The sequence below is a fragment of the Phyllobates terribilis genome, unplaced genomic scaffold, assembly GCF_046119375.1.
Source record: "Phyllobates terribilis strain yellow unplaced genomic scaffold, ASM4611937v1 Scaffold_5__5_contigs__length_657084704, whole genome shotgun sequence".
NCBI lineage: Eukaryota > Metazoa > Chordata > Amphibia > Anura > Dendrobatidae > Phyllobates > Phyllobates terribilis.
Genome location: NW_027362765.1, coordinates 99,317,390 through 99,333,308, shown reverse-complemented (window position 1 = coordinate 99,333,308; position 15,919 = coordinate 99,317,390). Strand labels below are relative to the sequence as shown.

The window sequence follows — 15,919 nt, the reverse complement described above, 5'->3', positions numbered from 1 at the left end:
ATTGGTTTCAAACTACGGAGCCACCCAAGGATCCTGAAAAGTCCATTTGTGGAGATGAGCTCCTGGACTCCCGTTAAGAAGACATGTTGTCAACCTCTAGATCCCTTACATGCCTGCACTTTTCGGCTTGCTGCTGCTGCAATCCACGCGTTTTAGATCTGCATAACTCCACCTCTTTAAACACAGCACCTTCACGCCCTGCTGTTCCCACCCGCCTCAACACCGTTGGAAGGGAGGAGAACCAATTAAGGCGGGGGGTGGGGTGGAACGAGCAGCTGTCTACCCTTAGCAGGAGGGCTCCTGATTACATACCTCTCCTGCTGCTGCTGCTGCTGGCTGTCCAGCAGCAGACTGAAGGTGGCTGCTGCTGTGCACAGGTATATAAAGGCTCAGAGCCTATTATGACACGCGCAGCCAGCGTTCCATTGCCACATTCCATCTACTGCAGGCAGGATACCTGGCTGGCTGAATGTCGCTGAGAAGCTCACAGAGACCGCCATAAGCAACAGTTTAACAGAATGCCACAGACTAATCAACCAAACTTTTTGGGTTGGGTTCTCTTTTATAGTCTGCAGGCATTAAATGAAAGAAGTCAGTGTTCCAGCAGAAGGAGACAACGTTTCAGAAAAGGCATTGTAGCAAACCAAAAAAGAAATTTTAAGCGCAGCAGAGTAACCAGCGCACATACCTGTTAGCTCAGGTGAGTTTAAAAGGCTGCTGTTGATAACAAGGGCATTTGCTAAATAGATGGTGTGTGTGCAACAATATACTGAAAGGTCAATTATATTGTGCAGCTTATCTCACCACCTGTAGTTATTTAGGTGAAAGCTCCAAAATGCTTGCCTAATATGTCTGTTTATCCAAAAGGAAGTAAAAAGGGAGAGCTAGAAAGATAGCATTGCATCACATTACATGGCAATGCAATGCACAGTTGCTGAAGTTGAACCAAAATGAGCTTGTAATCTGGCTTCTGCAACTTTGAACATGAAAAATCCAATGAGGAGAAGAAAAGCAAAGCCAAAGAGTCCATCCCAAAATCCGACAAACAAGCAAAATGAACAAAAAACATTGAATTCAATTCTTTCTGATTTTAGAAACTGCATTAAAGAAGGGGTGCACCGGTCCTGGAGATACTGCAATACCAGGTCAATGCGTGGAGTGGACAGAGCAAGCTCTTTTTCCATCTCCCTGTTCTAAAAATCCATTTAATATATGGTCCCCAGATAGGGGACGTATCAGATATTAAACTGATAAGAACAGATACTACACTTGATCTTAGCCAAAAGGCCGAGAAGCGATAACCAGAATTGGTTTCAAACTACGGAGCCACCCAAGGATCCTGAAAAGTCCATTTGTGGAGTTGAGCTCCTGGACTCCCGTTAAGAAGACATGTTGTCAACCTCTAGATCCCTTACATGCCTGCACTTTTCGGCTTGCTGCTGCTGCAATCCACGCGTTTTAGATCTGCATAACTCCACCTCTTTAAACACAGCACCTTCACCCCCTGCTGTTCCCACCCGCCTCAACACCGTTGGAAGGGAGGAGAACCAATTAAGGCGGGGGGTGGGGTGGAACGAGCAGCTGTCTACCCTTAGCAGGAGGGCTCCTGATTACATACCTCTCCTGCTGCTGCTGCTGCTGGCTGTCCAGCAGCAGACTGAAGGTGGCTGCTGCTGTGCACAGGTATATAAAGGCTCAGAGCCTATTATGACACGCGCAGCCAGCGTTCCATTGCCACATTCCATCTACTGCAGGCAGGATACCTGGCTGGCTGAATGTCGCTGAGAAGCTCACAGAGACCGCCATAAGCAACAGTTTAACAGAATGCCACAGACTAATCAACCAAACTTTTTGGGTTGGGTTCTCTTTTATAGTCTGCATGCATTAAATGAAAGAAGTCAGTGTTCCAGCAGAAGGAGACAACGTTTCAGAAAAGGCATTGTAGCAAACCAAAAAAGAAATTTTAAGCGCAGCAGAGTAACCAGCGCACATACCTGTTAGCTCAGGTGAGTTTAAAAGGCTGCTGTTGATAACAAGGGCATTTGCTAAATAGATGGTGTGTGTGCAACAATATACTGAAAGGTCAATTATATTGTGCAGCTTATCTCACCACCTGTAGTTATTTAGGTGAAAGCTCCAAAATGCTTGCCTAATATGTCTGTTTATCCAAAAGGAAGTAAAAAGGGAGAGCTAGAAAGATAGCATTGCATCACATTACATGGCAATGCAATGCACAGTTGCTGAAGTTGAACCAAAATGAGCTTGTAATCTGGCTTCTGCAACTTTGAACATGAAAAATCCAATGAGGAGAAGAAAAGCAAAGCCAAAGAGTCCATCCCAAAATCCGACAAACAAGCAAAATGAACAAAAAACATTGAATTCAATTCTTTCTGATTTTAGAAACTGCATTAAAGAAGGGGTGCACCGGTCCTGGAGATACTGCAATACCAGGTCAATGCGTGGAGTGGACAGAGCAAGCTCTTTTTCCATCTCCCTGTTCTAAAAATCCATTTAATATATGGTCCCCAGATAGGGGACGTATCAGATATTAAACTGATAAGAACAGATACTACACTTGATCTTAGCCAAAAGGCCGAGAAGCGATAACCAGAATTGGTTTCAAACTACGGAGCCACCCAAGGATCCTGAAAAGTCCATTTGTGGAGATGAGCTCCTGGACTCCCGTTAAGAAGACATGTTGTCAACCTCTAGATCCCTTACATGCCTGCACTTTTCGGCTTGCTGCTGCTGCAATCCACGCGTTTTAGATCTGCATAACTCCACCTCTTTAAACACAGCACCTTCACCCCCTGCTGTTCCCACCCGCCTCAACACCGTTGGAAGGGAGGAGAACCAATTAAGGCGGGGGGTGGGGTGGAACGAGCAGCTGTCTACCCTTAGCAGGAGGGCTCCTGATTACATACCTCTCCTGCTGCTGCTGCTGCTGGCTGTCCAGCAGCAGACTGAAGGTGGCTGCTGCTGTGCACAGGTATATAAAGGCTCAGAGCCTATTATGACACGCGCAGCCAGCGTTCCATTGCCACATTCCATCTACTGCAGGCAGGATACCTGGCTGGCTGAATGTCGCTGAGAAGCTCACAGAGACCGCCATAAGCAACAGTTTAACAGAATGCCACAGACTAATCAACCAAACTTTTTGGGTTGGGTTCTCTTTTATAGTCTGCAGGCATTAAATGAAAGAAGTCAGTGTTCCAGCAGAAGGAGACAACGTTTCAGAAAAGGCATTGTAGCAAACCAAAAAAGAAATTTTAAGCGCAGCAGAGTAACCAGCGCACATACCTGTTAGCTCAGGTGAGTTTAAAAGGCTGCTGTTGATAACAAGGGCATTTGCTAAATAGATGGTGTGTGTGCAACAATATACTGAAAGGTCAATTATATTGTGCAGCTTATCTCACCACCTGTAGTTATTTAGGTGAAAGCTCCAAAATGCTTGCCTAATATGTCTGTTTATCCAAAAGGAAGTAAAAAGGGAGAGCTAGAAAGATAGCATTGCATCACATTACATGGCAATGCAATGCACAGTTGCTGAAGTTGAACCAAAATGAGCTTGTAATCTGGCTTCTGCAACTTTGAACATGAAAAATCCAATGAGGAGAAGAAAAGCAAAGCCAAAGAGTCCATCCCAAAATCCGACAAACAAGCAAAATGAACAAAAAACATTGAATTCAATTCTTTCTGATTTTAGAAACTGCATTAAAGAAGGGGTGCACCGGTCCTGGAGATACTGCAATACCAGGTCAATGCGTGGAGTGGACAGAGCAAGCTCTTTTTCCATCTCCCTGTTCTAAAAATCCATTTAATATATGGTCCCCAGATAGGGGACGTATCAGATATTAAACTGATAAGAACAGATACTACACTTGATCTTAGCCAAAAGGCCGAGAAGCGATAACCAGAATTGGTTTCAAACTACGGAGCCACCCAAGGATCCTGAATAGTCCATCTGTGGAGATGAGCTCCTGGACTCCCGTTAAGAAGACATGTTGTCAACCTCTAGATCCCTTACATGCCTGCACTTTTCGGCTTGCTGCTGCTGCAATCCACGCATTTTAGATCTGCATAACTCCACCTCTTTAAACACAGCACCTTCACCCCCTGCTGTTCCCACCCGCCTCAACACCGTTGGAAGGGAGGAGAACCAATTAAGGCGGGGGGTGGGGTGGAACGAGCAGCTGTCTACCCTTAGCAGGAGGGCTCCTGATTACATACCTCTCCTGCTGCTGCTGCTGCTGGCTGTCCAGCAGCAGACTGAAGGTGCCTGCTGCTGTGCACAGGTATATAAAGGCTCAGAGCCTATTATGACACGCGCAGCCAGCGTTCCATTGCCACATTCCATCTACTGCAGGCAGGATACCTGGCTGGCTGAATGTCGCTGAGAAGCTCACAGAGACCGCCATAAGCAACAGTTTAACAGAATGCCACAGACTAATCAACCAAACTTTTTGGGTTGGGTTCTCTTTTATAGTCTGCAGGCATTAAATGAAAGAAGTCAGTGTTCCAGCAGAAGGAGACAACGTTTCAGAAAAGGCATTGTAGCAAACCAAAAAAGAAATTTTAAGCGCAGCAGAGTAACCAGCGCACATACCTGTTAGCTCAGGTGAGTTTAAAAGGCTGCTGTTGATAACAAGGGCATTTGCTAAATAGATGGTGTGTGTGCAACAATATACTGAAAGGTCAATTATATTGTGCAGCTTATCTCACCACCTGTAGTTATTTAGGTGAAAGCTCCAAAATGCTTGCCTAATATGTCTGTTTATCCAAAAGGAAGTAAAAAGGGAGAGCTAGAAAGATAGCATTGCATCACATTACATGGCAATGCAATGCACAGTTGCTGAAGTTGAACCAAAATGAGCTTGTAATCTGGCTTCTGCAACTTTGAACATGAAAAATCCAATGAGGAGAAGAAAAGCAAAGCCAAAGAGTCCATCCCAAAATCCGACAAACAAGCAAAATGAACAAAAAACATTGAATTCAATTCTTTCTGATTTTAGAAACTGCATTAAAGAAGGGGTGCACCGGTCCTGGAGATACTGCAATACCAGGTCAATGCGTGGAGTGGACAGAGCAAGCTCTTTTTCCATCTCCCTGTTCTAAAAATCCATTTAATATATGGTCCCCAGATAGGGGACGTATCAGATATTAAACTGATAAGAACAGATACTACACTTGATCTTAGCCAAAAGGCCGAGAAGCGATAACCAGAATTGGTTTCAAACTACGGAGCCACCCAAGGATCCTGAAAAGTCCATTTGTGGAGATGAGCTCCTGGACTCCCGTTAAGAAGACATGTTGTCAACCTCTAGATCCCTTACATGCCTGCACTTTTCGGCTTGCTGCTGCTGCAATCCACGCGTTTTAGATCTGCATAACTCCACCTCTTTAAACACAGCACCTTCACGCCCTGCTGTTCCCACCCGCCTCAACACCGTTGGAAGGGAGGAGAACCAATTAAGGCGGGGGGTGGGGTGGAACGAGCAGCTGTCTACCCTTAGCAGGAGGGCTCCTGATTACATACCTCTCCTGCTGCTGCTGCTGGCTGTCCAGCAGCAGACTGAAGGTGGCTGCTGCTGTGCACAGGTATATAAAGGCTCAGAGCCTATTATGACACGCGCAGCCAGCGTTCCATTGCCACATTCCATCTACTGCAGGCAGGATACCTGGCTGGCTGAATGTCGCTGAGAAGCTCACAGAGACCGCCATAAGCAACAGTTTAACAGAATGCCACAGACTAATCAACCAAACTTTTTGGGTTGGGTTCTCTTTTATAGTCTGCAGGCATTAAATGAAAGAAGTCAGTGTTCCAGCAGAAGGAGACAACGTTTCAGAAAAGGCATTGTAGCAAACCAAAAAAGAAATTTTAAGCGCAGCAGAGTAACCAGCGCACATACCTGTTAGCTCAGGTGAGTTTAAAAGGCTGCTGTTGATAACAAGGGCATTTGCTAAATAGATGGTGTGTGTGCAACAATATACTGAAAGGTCAATTATATTGTGCAGCTTATCTCACCACCTGTAGTTATTTAGGTGAAAGCTCCAAAATGCTTGCCTAATATGTCTGTTTATCCAAAAGGAAGTAAAAAGGGAGAGCTAGAAAGATAGCATTGCATCACATTACATGGCAATGCAATGCACAGTTGCTGAAGTTGAACCAAAATGAGCTTGTAATCTGGCTTCTGCAACTTTGAACATGAAAAATCCAATGAGGAGAAGAAAAGCAAAGCCAAAGAGTCCATCCCAAAATCCGACAAACAAGCAAAATGAACAAAAAACATTGAATTCAATTCTTTCTGATTTTAGAAACTGCATTAAAGAAGGGGTGCACCGGTCCTGGAGATACTGCAATACCAGGTCAATGCGTGGAGTGGACAGAGCAAGCTCTTTTTCCATCTCCCTGTTCTAAAAATCCATTTAATATATGGTCCCCAGATAGGGGACGTATCAGATATTAAACTGATAAGAACAGATACTACACTTGATCTTAGCCAAAAGGCCGAGAAGCGATAACCAGAATTGGTTTCAAACTACGGAGCCACCCAAGGATCCTGAAAAGTCCATTTGTGGAGATGAGCTCCTGGACTCCCGTTAAGAAGACATGTTGTCAACCTCTAGATCCCTTACATGCCTGAACTTTTCGGCTTGCTGCTGCTGCAATCCACGCGTTTTAGATCTGCATAACTCCACCTCTTTAAACACAGCACCTTCACCCCCTGCTGTTCCCACCCGCCTCAACACCGTTGGAAGGGAGGAGAACCAATTAAGGCGGGGGGTGGGGTGGAACGAGCAGCTGTCTACCCTTAGCAGGAGGGCTCCTGATTACATACCTCTCCTGCTGCTGCTGCTGCTGGCTGTCCAGCAGCAGACTGAAGGTGGCTGCTGCTGTGCACAGGTATATAAAGGCTCAGAGCCTATTATGACACGCGCAGCCAGCGTTCCATTGCCACATTCCATCTACTGCAGGCAGGATACCTGGCTGGCTGAATGTCGCTGAGAAGCTCACAGAGACCGCCATAAGCAACAGTTTAACAGAATGCCACAGACTAATCAACCAAACTTTTTGGGTTGGGTTCTCTTTTATAGTCTGCAGGCATTAAATGAAAGAAGTCAGTGTTCCAGCAGAAGGAGACAACGTTTCAGAAAAGGCATTGTAGCAAACCAAAAAAGAAATTTTAAGCGCAGCAGAGTAACCAGCGCACATACCTGTTAGCTCAGGTGAGTTTAAAAGGCTGCTGTTGATAACAAGGGCATTTGCTAAATAGATGGTGTGTGTGCAACAATATACTGAAAGGTCAATTATATTGTGCAGCTTATCTCACCACCTGTAGTTATTTAGGTGAAAGCTCCAAAATGCTTGCCTAATATGTCTGTTTATCCAAAAGGAAGTAAAAAGGGAGAGCTAGAAAGATAGCATTGCATCACATTACATGGCAATGCAATGCACAGTTGCTGAAGTTGAACCAAAATGAGCTTGTAATCTGGCTTCTGCAACTTTGAACATGAAAAATCCAATGAGGAGAAGAAAAGCAAAGCCAAAGAGTCCATCCCAAAATCCGACAAACAAGCAAAATGAACAAAAAACATTGAATTCAATTCTTTCTGATTTTAGAAACTGCATTAAAGAAGGGGTGCACCGGTCCTGGAGATACTGCAATACCAGGTCAATGCGTGGAGTGGACAGAGCAAGCTCTTTTTCCATCTCCCTGTTCTAAAAATCCATTTAATATATGGTCCCCAGATAGGGGACGTATCAGATATTAAACTGATAAGAACAGATACTACACTTGATCTTAGCCAAAAGGCCGAGAAGCGATAACCAGAATTGGTTTCAAACTACGGAGCCACCCAAGGATCCTGAAAAGTCCATTTGTGGAGATGAGCTCCTGGACTCCCGTTAAGAAGACATGTTGTCAACCTCTAGATCCCTTACATGCCTGCACTTTTCGGCTTGCTGCTGCTGCAATCCACGCGTTTTAGATCTGCATAACTCCACCTCTTTAAACACAGCACCTTCACCCCCTGCTGTTCCCACCCGCCTCAACACCGTTGGAAGGGAGGAGAACCAATTAAGGCGGGGGGTGGGGTGGAACGAGCAGCTGTCTACCCTTAGCAGGAGGGCTCCTGATTACATACCTCTCCTGCTGCTGCTGCTGCTGGCTGTCCAGCAGCAGACTGAAGGTGGCTGCTGCTGTGCACAGGTATATAAAGGCTCAGAGCCTATTATGACACGCGCAGCCAGCGTTCCATTGCCACATTCCATCTACTGCAGGCAGGATACCTGGCTGGCTGAATGTCGCTGAGAAGCTCACAGAGACCGCCATAAGCAACAGTTTAACAGAATGCCACAGACTAATCAACCAAACTTTTTGGGTTGGGTTCTCTTTTATAGTCTGCAGGCATTAAATGAAAGAAGTCAGTGTTCCAGCAGAAGGAGACAACGTTTCAGAAAAGGCATTGTAGCAAACCAAAAAAGAAATTTTAAGCGCAGCAGAGTAACCAGCGCACATACCTGTTAGCTCAGGTGAGTTTAAAAGGCTGCTGTTGATAACAAGGGCATTTGCTAAATAGATGGTGTGTGTGCAACAATATACTGAAAGGTCAATTATATTGTGCAGCTTATCTCACCACCTGTAGTTATTTAGGTGAAAGCTCCAAAATGCTTGCCTAATATGTCTGTTTATCCAAAAGAAAGTAAAAAGGGAGAGCTAGAAAGATAGCATTGCATCACATTACATGGCAATGCAATGCACAGTTGCTGAAGTTGAACCAAAATGAGCTTGTAATCTGGCTTCTGCAACTTTGAACATGAAAAATCCAATGAGGAGAAGAAAAGCAAAGCCAAAGAGTCCATCCCAAAATCCGACAAACAAGCAAAATGAACAAAAAACATTGAATTCAATTCTTTCTGATTTTAGAAACTGCATTAAAGAAGGGGTGCACCGGTCCTGGAGATACTGCAATACCAGGTCAATGCGTGGAGTGGACAGAGCAAGCTCTTTTTCCATCTCCCTGTTCTAAAAATCCATTTAATATATGGTCCCCAGATAGGGGACGTATCAGATATTAAACTGATAAGAACAGATACTACACTTGATCTTAGCCAAAAGGCCGAGAAGCGATAACCAGAATTGGTTTCAAACTACGGAGCCACCCAAGGATCCTGAAAAGTCCATTTGTGGAGATGAGCTCCTGGACTCCCGTTAAGAAGACATGTTGTCAACCTCTAGATCCCTTACATGCCTGAACTTTTCGGCTTGCTGCTGCTGCAATCCACGCGTTTTAGATCTGCATAACTCCACCTCTTTAAACACAGCACCTTCACCCCCTGCTGTTCCCACCCGCCTCAACACCGTTGGAAGGGAGGAGAACCAATTAAGGCGGGGGGTGGGGTGGAACGAGCAGCTGTCTACCCTTAGCAGGAGGGCTCCTGATTACATACCTCTCCTGCTGCTGCTGCTGCTGGCTGTCCAGCAGCAGACTGAAGGTGGCTGCTGCTGTGCACAGGTATATAAAGGCTCAGAGCCTATTATGACACGCGCAGCCAGCGTTCCATTGCCACATTCCATCTACTGCAGGCAGGATACCTGGCTGGCTGAATGTCGCTGAGAAGCTCACAGAGACCGCCATAAGCAACAGTTTAACAGAATGCCACAGACTAATCAACCAAACTTTTTGGGTTGGGTTCTCTTTTATAGTCTGCAGGCATTAAATGAAAGAAGTCAGTGTTCCAGCAGAAGGAGACAACGTTTCAGAAAAGGCATTGTAGCAAACCAAAAAAGAAATTTTAAGCGCAGCAGAGTAACCAGCGCACATACCTGTTAGCTCAGGTGAGTTTAAAAGGCTGCTGTTGATAACAAGGGCATTTGCTAAATAGATGGTGTGTGTGCAACAATATACTGAAAGGTCAATTATATTGTGCAGCTTATCTCACCACCTGTAGTTATTTAGGTGAAAGCTCCAAAATGCTTGCCTAATATGTCTGTTTATCCAAAAGGAAGTAAAAAGGGAGAGCTAGAAAGATAGCATTGCATCACATTACATGGCAATGCAATGCACAGTTGCTGAAGTTGAACCAAAATGAGCTTGTAATCTGGCTTCTGCAACTTTGAACATGAAAAATCCAATGAGGAGAAGAAAAGCAAAGCCAAAGAGTCCATCCCAAAATCCGACAAACAAGCAAAATGAACAAAAAACATTGAATTCAATTCTTTCTGATTTTAGAAACTGCATTAAAGAAGGGGTGCACCGGTCCTGGAGATACTGCAATACCAGGTCAATGCGTGGAGTGGACAGAGCAAGCTCTTTTTCCATCTCCCTGTTCTAAAAATCCATTTAATATATGGTCCCCAGATAGGGGACGTATCAGATATTAAACTGATAAGAACAGATACTACACTTGATCTTAGCCAAAAGGCCGAGAAGCGATAACCAGAATTGGTTTCAAACTACGGAGCCACCCAAGGATCCTGAAAAGTCCATTTGTGGAGATGAGCTCCTGGACTCCCGTTAAGAAGACATGTTGTCAACCTCTAGATCCCTTACATGCCTGCACTTTTCGGCTTGCTGCTGCTGCAATCCACGCGTTTTAGATCTGCATAACTCCACCTCTTTAAACACAGCACCTTCACCCCCTGCTGTTCCCACCCGCCTCAACACCGTTGGAAGGGAGGAGAACCAATTAAGGCGGGGGGTGGGGTGGAACGAGCAGCTGTCTACCCTTAGCAGGAGGGCTCCTGATTACATACCTCTCCTGCTGCTGCTGCTGCTGGCTGTCCAGCAGCAGACTGAAGGTGGCTGCTGCTGTGCACAGGTATATAAAGGCTCAGAGCCTATTATGACACGCGCAGCCAGCGTTCCATTGCCACATTCCATCTACTGCAGGCAGGATACCTGGCTGGCTGAATGTCGCTGAGAAGCTCACAGAGACCGCCATAAGCAACAGTTTAACAGAATGCCACAGACTAATCAACCAAACTTTTTGGGTTGGGTTCTCTTTTATAGTCTGCAGGCATTAAATGAAAGAAGTCAGTGTTCCAGCAGAAGGAGACAACGTTTCAGAAAAGGCATTGTAGCAAACCAAAAAAGAAATTTTAAGCGCAGCAGAGTAACCAGCGCACATACCTGTTAGCTCAGGTGAGTTTAAAAGGCTGCTGTTGATAACAAGGGCATTTGCTAAATAGATGGTGTGTGTGCAACAATATACTGAAAGGTCAATTATATTGTGCAGCTTATCTCACCACCTGTAGTTATTTAGGTGAAAGCTCCAAAATGCTTGCCTAATATGTCTGTTTATCCAAAAGGAAGTAAAAAGGGAGAGCTAGAAAGATAGCATTGCATCACATTACATGGCAATGCAATGCACAGTTGCTGAAGTTGAACCAAAATGAGCTTGTAATCTGGCTTCTGCAACTTTGAACATGAAAAATCCAATGAGGAGAAGAAAAGCAAAGCCAAAGAGTCCATCCCAAAATCCGACAAACAAGCAAAATGAACAAAAAACATTGAATTCAATTCTTTCTGATTTTAGAAACTGCATTAAAGAAGGGGTGCACCGGTCCTGGAGATACTGCAATACCAGGTCAATGCGTGGAGTGGACAGAGCAAGCTCTTTTTCCATCTCCCTGTTCTAAAAATCCATTTAATATATGGTCCCCAGATAGGGGACGTATCAGATATTAAACTGATAAGAATAGATACTACACTTGATCTTAGCCAAAAGGCCGAGAAGCGATAACCAGAATTGGTTTCAAACTACGGAGCCACCCAAGGATCCTGAAAAGTCCATTTGTGGAGATGAGCTCCTGGACTCCCGTTAAGAAGACATGTTGTCAACCTCTAGATCCCTTACATGCCTGCACTTTTCGGCTTGCTGCTGCTGCAATCCACGCGTTTTAGATCTGCATAACTCCACCTCTTTAAACACAGCACCTTCACCCCCTGCTGTTCCCACCCGCCTCAACACCGTTGGAAGGGAGGAGAACCAATTAAGGCGGGGGGTGGGGTGGAACGAGCAGCTGTCTACCCTTAGCAGGAGGGCTCCTGATTACATACCTCTCCTGCTGCTGCTGCTGGCTGTCCAGCAGCAGACTAAAGGTGGCTGCTGCTGTGCACAGGTATATAAAGGCTCAGAGCCTATTATGACACGCGCAGCCAGCGTTCCATTGCCACATTCCATCTACTGCAGGCAGGATACCTGGCTGGCTGAATGTCGCTGAGAAGCTCACAGAGACCGCCATAAGCAACAGTTTAACAGAATGCCACAGACTAATCAACCAAACTTTTTGGGTTGGGTTCTCTTTTATAGTCTGCAGGCATTAAATGAAAGAAGTCAGTGTTCCAGCAGAAGGAGACAACGTTTCAGAAAAGGCATTGTAGCAAACCAAAAAAGAAATTTTAAGCGCAGCAGAGTAACCAGCGCACATACCTGTTAGCTCAGGTGAGTTTAAAAGGCTGCTGTTGATAACAAGGGCATTTGCTAAATAGATGGTGTGTGTGCAACAATATACTGAAAGGTCAATTATATTGTGCAGCTTATCTCACCACCTGTAGTTATTTAGGTGAAAGCTCCAAAATGCTTGCCTAATATGTCTGTTTATCCAAAAGGAAGTAAAAAGGGAGAGCTAGAAAGATAGCATTGCATCACATTACATGGCAATGCAATGCACAGTTGCTGAAGTTGAACCAAAATGAGCTTGTAATCTGGCTTCTGCAACTTTGAACATGAAAAATCCAATGAGGAGAAGAAAAGCAAAGCCAAAGAGTCCATCCCAAAATCCGACAAACAAGCAAAATGAACAAAAAACATTGAATTCAATTCTTTCTGATTTTAGAAACTGCATTAAAGAAGGGGTGCACCGGTCCTGGAGATACTGCAATACCAGGTCAATGCGTGGAGTGGACAGAGAAAGCTCTTTTTCCATCTCCCTGTTCTAAAAATCCATTTAATATATGGTCCCCAGATAGGGGACGTATCAGATATTAAACTGATAAGAACAGATACTACACTTGATCTTAGCCAAAAGGCCGAGAAGCGATAACCAGAATTGGTTTCAAACTACGGAGCCACCCAAGGATCCTGAAAAGTCCATTTGTGGAGATGAGCTCCTGGACTCCCGTTAAGAAGACATGTTGTCAACCTCTAGATCCCTTACATGCCTGCACTTTTCGGCTTGCTGCTGCTGCAATCCACGCGTTTTAGATCTGCATAACTCCACCTCTTTAAACACAGCACCTTCACCCCCTGCTGTTCCCACCCGCCTCAACACCGTTGGAAGGGAGGAGAACCAATTAAGGCGGGGGGTGGGGTGGAACGAGCAGCTGTCTACCCTTAGCAGGAGGGCTCCTGATTACATACCTCTCCTGCTGCTGCTGCTGCTGGCTGTTCAGCAGCAGACTGAAGGTGGCTGCTGCTGTGCACAGGTATATAAAGGCTCAGAGCCTATTATGACACGCGCAGCCAGCGTTCCATTGCCACATTCCATCTACTGCAGGCAGGATACCTGGCTGGCTGAATGTCGCTGAGAAGCTCACAGAGACCGCCATAAGCAACAGTTTAACAGAATGCCACAGACTAATCAACCAAACTTTTTGGGTTGGGTTCTCTTTTATAGTCTGCAGGCATTAAATGAAAGAAGTCAGTGTTCCAGCAGAAGGAGACAACGTTTCAGAAAAGGCATTGTAGCAAACCAAAAAAGAAATTTTAAGCGCAGCAGAGTAACCAGCGCACATACCTGTTAGCTCAGGTGAGTTTAAAAGGCTGCTGTTGATAACAAGGGCATTTGCTAAATAGATGGTGTGTGTGCAACAATATACTGAAAGGTCAATTATATTGTGCAGCTTATCTCACCACCTGTAGTTATTTAGGTGAAAGCTCCAAAATGCTTGCCTAATATGTCTGTTTATCCAAAAGGAAGTAAAAAGGGAGAGCTAGAAAGATAGCATTGCATCACATTACATGGCAATGCAATGCACAGTTGCTGAAGTTGAACCAAAATGAGCTTGTAATCTGGCTTCTGCAACTTTGAACATGAAAAATCCAATGAGGAGAAGAAAAGCAAAGCCAAAGAGTCCATCCCAAAATCCGACAAACAAGCAAAATGAACAAAAAACATTGAATTCAATTCTTTCTGATTTTAGAAACTGCATTAAAGAAGGGGTGCACCGGTCCTGGAGATACTGCAATACCAGGTCAATGCGTGGAGTGGACAGAGCAAGCTCTTTTTCCATCTCCCTGTTCTAAAAATCCATTTAATATATGGTCCCCAGATAGGGGACGTATCAGATATTAAACTGATAAGAACAGATACTACACTTGATCTTAGCCAAAAGGCCGAGAAGCGATAACCAGAATTGGTTTCAAACTACGGAGCCACCCAAGGATCCTGAAAAGTCCATTTGTGGAGATGAGCTCCTGGACTCCCGTTAAGAAGACATGTTGTCAACCTCTAGATCCCTTACATGCCTGCACTTTTCGGCTTGCTGCTGCTGCAATCCACGCGTTTTAGATCTGCATAACTCCACCTCTTTAAACACAGCACCTTCACCCCCTGCTGTTCCCACCCGCCTCAACACCGTTGGAAGGGAGGAGAACCAATTAAGGCGGGGGGTGGGGTGGAACGAGCAGCTGTCTACCCTTAGCAGGAGGGCTCCTGATTACATACCTCTCCTGCTGCTGCTGCTGCTGGCTGTCCAGCAGCAGACTGAAGGTGGCTGCTGCTGTGCACAGGTATATAAAGGCTCAGAGCCTATTATGACACGCGCAGCCAGCGTTCCATTGCCACATTCCATCTACTGCAGGCAGGATACCTGGCTGGCTGAATGTCGCTGAGAAGCTCACAGAGACCGCCATAAGCAACAGTTTAACAGAATGCCACAGACTAATCAACCAAACTTTTTGGGTTGGGTTCTCTTTTATAGTCTGCAGGCATTAAATGAAAGAAGTCAGTGTTCCAGCAGAAGGAGACAACGTTTCAGAAAAGGCATTGTAGCAAACCAAAAAAGAAATTTTAAGCGCAGCAGAGTAACCAGCGCACATACCTGTTAGCTCAGGTGAGTTTAAAAGGCTGCTGTTGATAACAAGGGCATTTGCTAAATAGATGGTGTGTGTGCAACAATATACTGAAAGGTCAATTATATTGTGCAGCTTATCTCACCACCTGTAGTTATTTAGGTGAAAGCTCCAAAATGCTTGCCTAATATGTCTGTTTATCCAAAAGGAAGTAAAAAGGGAGAGCTAGAAAGATAGCATTGCATCACATTACATGGCAATGCAATGCACAGTTGCTGAAGTTGAACCAAAATGAGCTTGTAATCTGGCTTCTGCAACTTTGAACATGAAAAATCCAATGAGGAGAAGAAAAGCAAAGCCAAAGAGTCCATCCCAAAATCCGACAAACAAGCAAAATGAACAAAAAACATTGAATTCAATTCTTTCTGATTTTAGAAACTGCATTAAAGAAGGGGTGCACCGGTCCTGGAGATACTGCAATACCAGGTCAATGCGTGGAGTGGACAGAGCAAGCTCTTTTTCCATCTCCCTGTTCTAAAAATCCATTTAATATATGGTCCCCAGATAGGGGACGTATCAGATATTAAACTGATAAGAACAGATACTACACTTGATCTTAGCCAAAAGGCCGAGAAGCGATAACCAGAATTGGTTTCAAACTACGGAGCCACCCAAGGATCCTGAAAAGTCCATTTGTGGAGATGAGCTCCTGGACTCCCGTTAAGAAGACATGTTGTCAACCTCTAGATCCCTTACATGCCTGCACTTTTCGGCTTGCTGCTGCTGCAATCCACGCGTTTTAGATCTGCATAACTCCACCTCTTTAAACACAGCACCTTCACCCCCTGCTGTTCCCACCCGCCTCAACACCGTTGGAAGGGAGGAGAACCAATTAAGGCG

The 15,919-nt window shown here is 45.0% G+C and overlaps 12 non-coding genes across 12 annotated transcripts; all 12 read right to left on the bottom strand.

Annotated features, from left to right (window-relative positions):
- Nucleotides 1-1,108: 1,108 nt before the first annotated feature.
- On the bottom strand, nt 1,109-1,299 carry LOC141274277 (U2 spliceosomal RNA). Its single transcript, XR_012322560.1, has one exon. It is a non-coding gene; the product is annotated as a U2 spliceosomal RNA (small nuclear RNA).
- A 1,115-nt stretch (nt 1,300-2,414) lies between these two features.
- Nucleotides 2,415-2,605, bottom strand: LOC141274276 (U2 spliceosomal RNA). The gene has a single exon (XR_012322559.1). It is a non-coding gene; the product is annotated as a U2 spliceosomal RNA (small nuclear RNA).
- A 1,115-nt stretch (nt 2,606-3,720) lies between these two features.
- On the bottom strand, nt 3,721-3,911 carry LOC141274275 (U2 spliceosomal RNA). Its single transcript, XR_012322558.1, has one exon. It is a non-coding gene; the product is annotated as a U2 spliceosomal RNA (small nuclear RNA).
- Nucleotides 3,912-5,026: 1,115 nt separating this feature from the next.
- LOC141274274 (U2 spliceosomal RNA) lies at nt 5,027-5,217 on the bottom strand. The gene has a single exon (XR_012322557.1). It is a non-coding gene; the product is annotated as a U2 spliceosomal RNA (small nuclear RNA).
- A 1,112-nt stretch (nt 5,218-6,329) lies between these two features.
- On the bottom strand, nt 6,330-6,520 carry LOC141274272 (U2 spliceosomal RNA). Its single transcript, XR_012322555.1, has one exon. It is a non-coding gene; the product is annotated as a U2 spliceosomal RNA (small nuclear RNA).
- Nucleotides 6,521-7,635: 1,115 nt separating this feature from the next.
- LOC141274271 (U2 spliceosomal RNA) lies at nt 7,636-7,826 on the bottom strand. The gene has a single exon (XR_012322554.1). It is a non-coding gene; the product is annotated as a U2 spliceosomal RNA (small nuclear RNA).
- Nucleotides 7,827-8,941: 1,115 nt separating this feature from the next.
- On the bottom strand, nt 8,942-9,132 carry LOC141274270 (U2 spliceosomal RNA). Its single transcript, XR_012322553.1, has one exon. It is a non-coding gene; the product is annotated as a U2 spliceosomal RNA (small nuclear RNA).
- A 1,115-nt stretch (nt 9,133-10,247) lies between these two features.
- On the bottom strand, nt 10,248-10,438 carry LOC141274269 (U2 spliceosomal RNA). Its single transcript, XR_012322552.1, has one exon. It is a non-coding gene; the product is annotated as a U2 spliceosomal RNA (small nuclear RNA).
- A 1,115-nt stretch (nt 10,439-11,553) lies between these two features.
- LOC141149930 (U2 spliceosomal RNA) lies at nt 11,554-11,744 on the bottom strand. Its single transcript, XR_012246208.1, has one exon. It is a non-coding gene; the product is annotated as a U2 spliceosomal RNA (small nuclear RNA).
- Nucleotides 11,745-12,856: 1,112 nt separating this feature from the next.
- Nucleotides 12,857-13,047, bottom strand: LOC141150011 (U2 spliceosomal RNA). The gene has a single exon (XR_012246285.1). It is a non-coding gene; the product is annotated as a U2 spliceosomal RNA (small nuclear RNA).
- A 1,115-nt stretch (nt 13,048-14,162) lies between these two features.
- LOC141274268 (U2 spliceosomal RNA) lies at nt 14,163-14,353 on the bottom strand. Its single transcript, XR_012322551.1, has one exon. It is a non-coding gene; the product is annotated as a U2 spliceosomal RNA (small nuclear RNA).
- Nucleotides 14,354-15,468: 1,115 nt separating this feature from the next.
- On the bottom strand, nt 15,469-15,659 carry LOC141274267 (U2 spliceosomal RNA). The gene has a single exon (XR_012322550.1). It is a non-coding gene; the product is annotated as a U2 spliceosomal RNA (small nuclear RNA).
- Between the last annotated feature and the right edge of the window lie 260 nt (nt 15,660-15,919).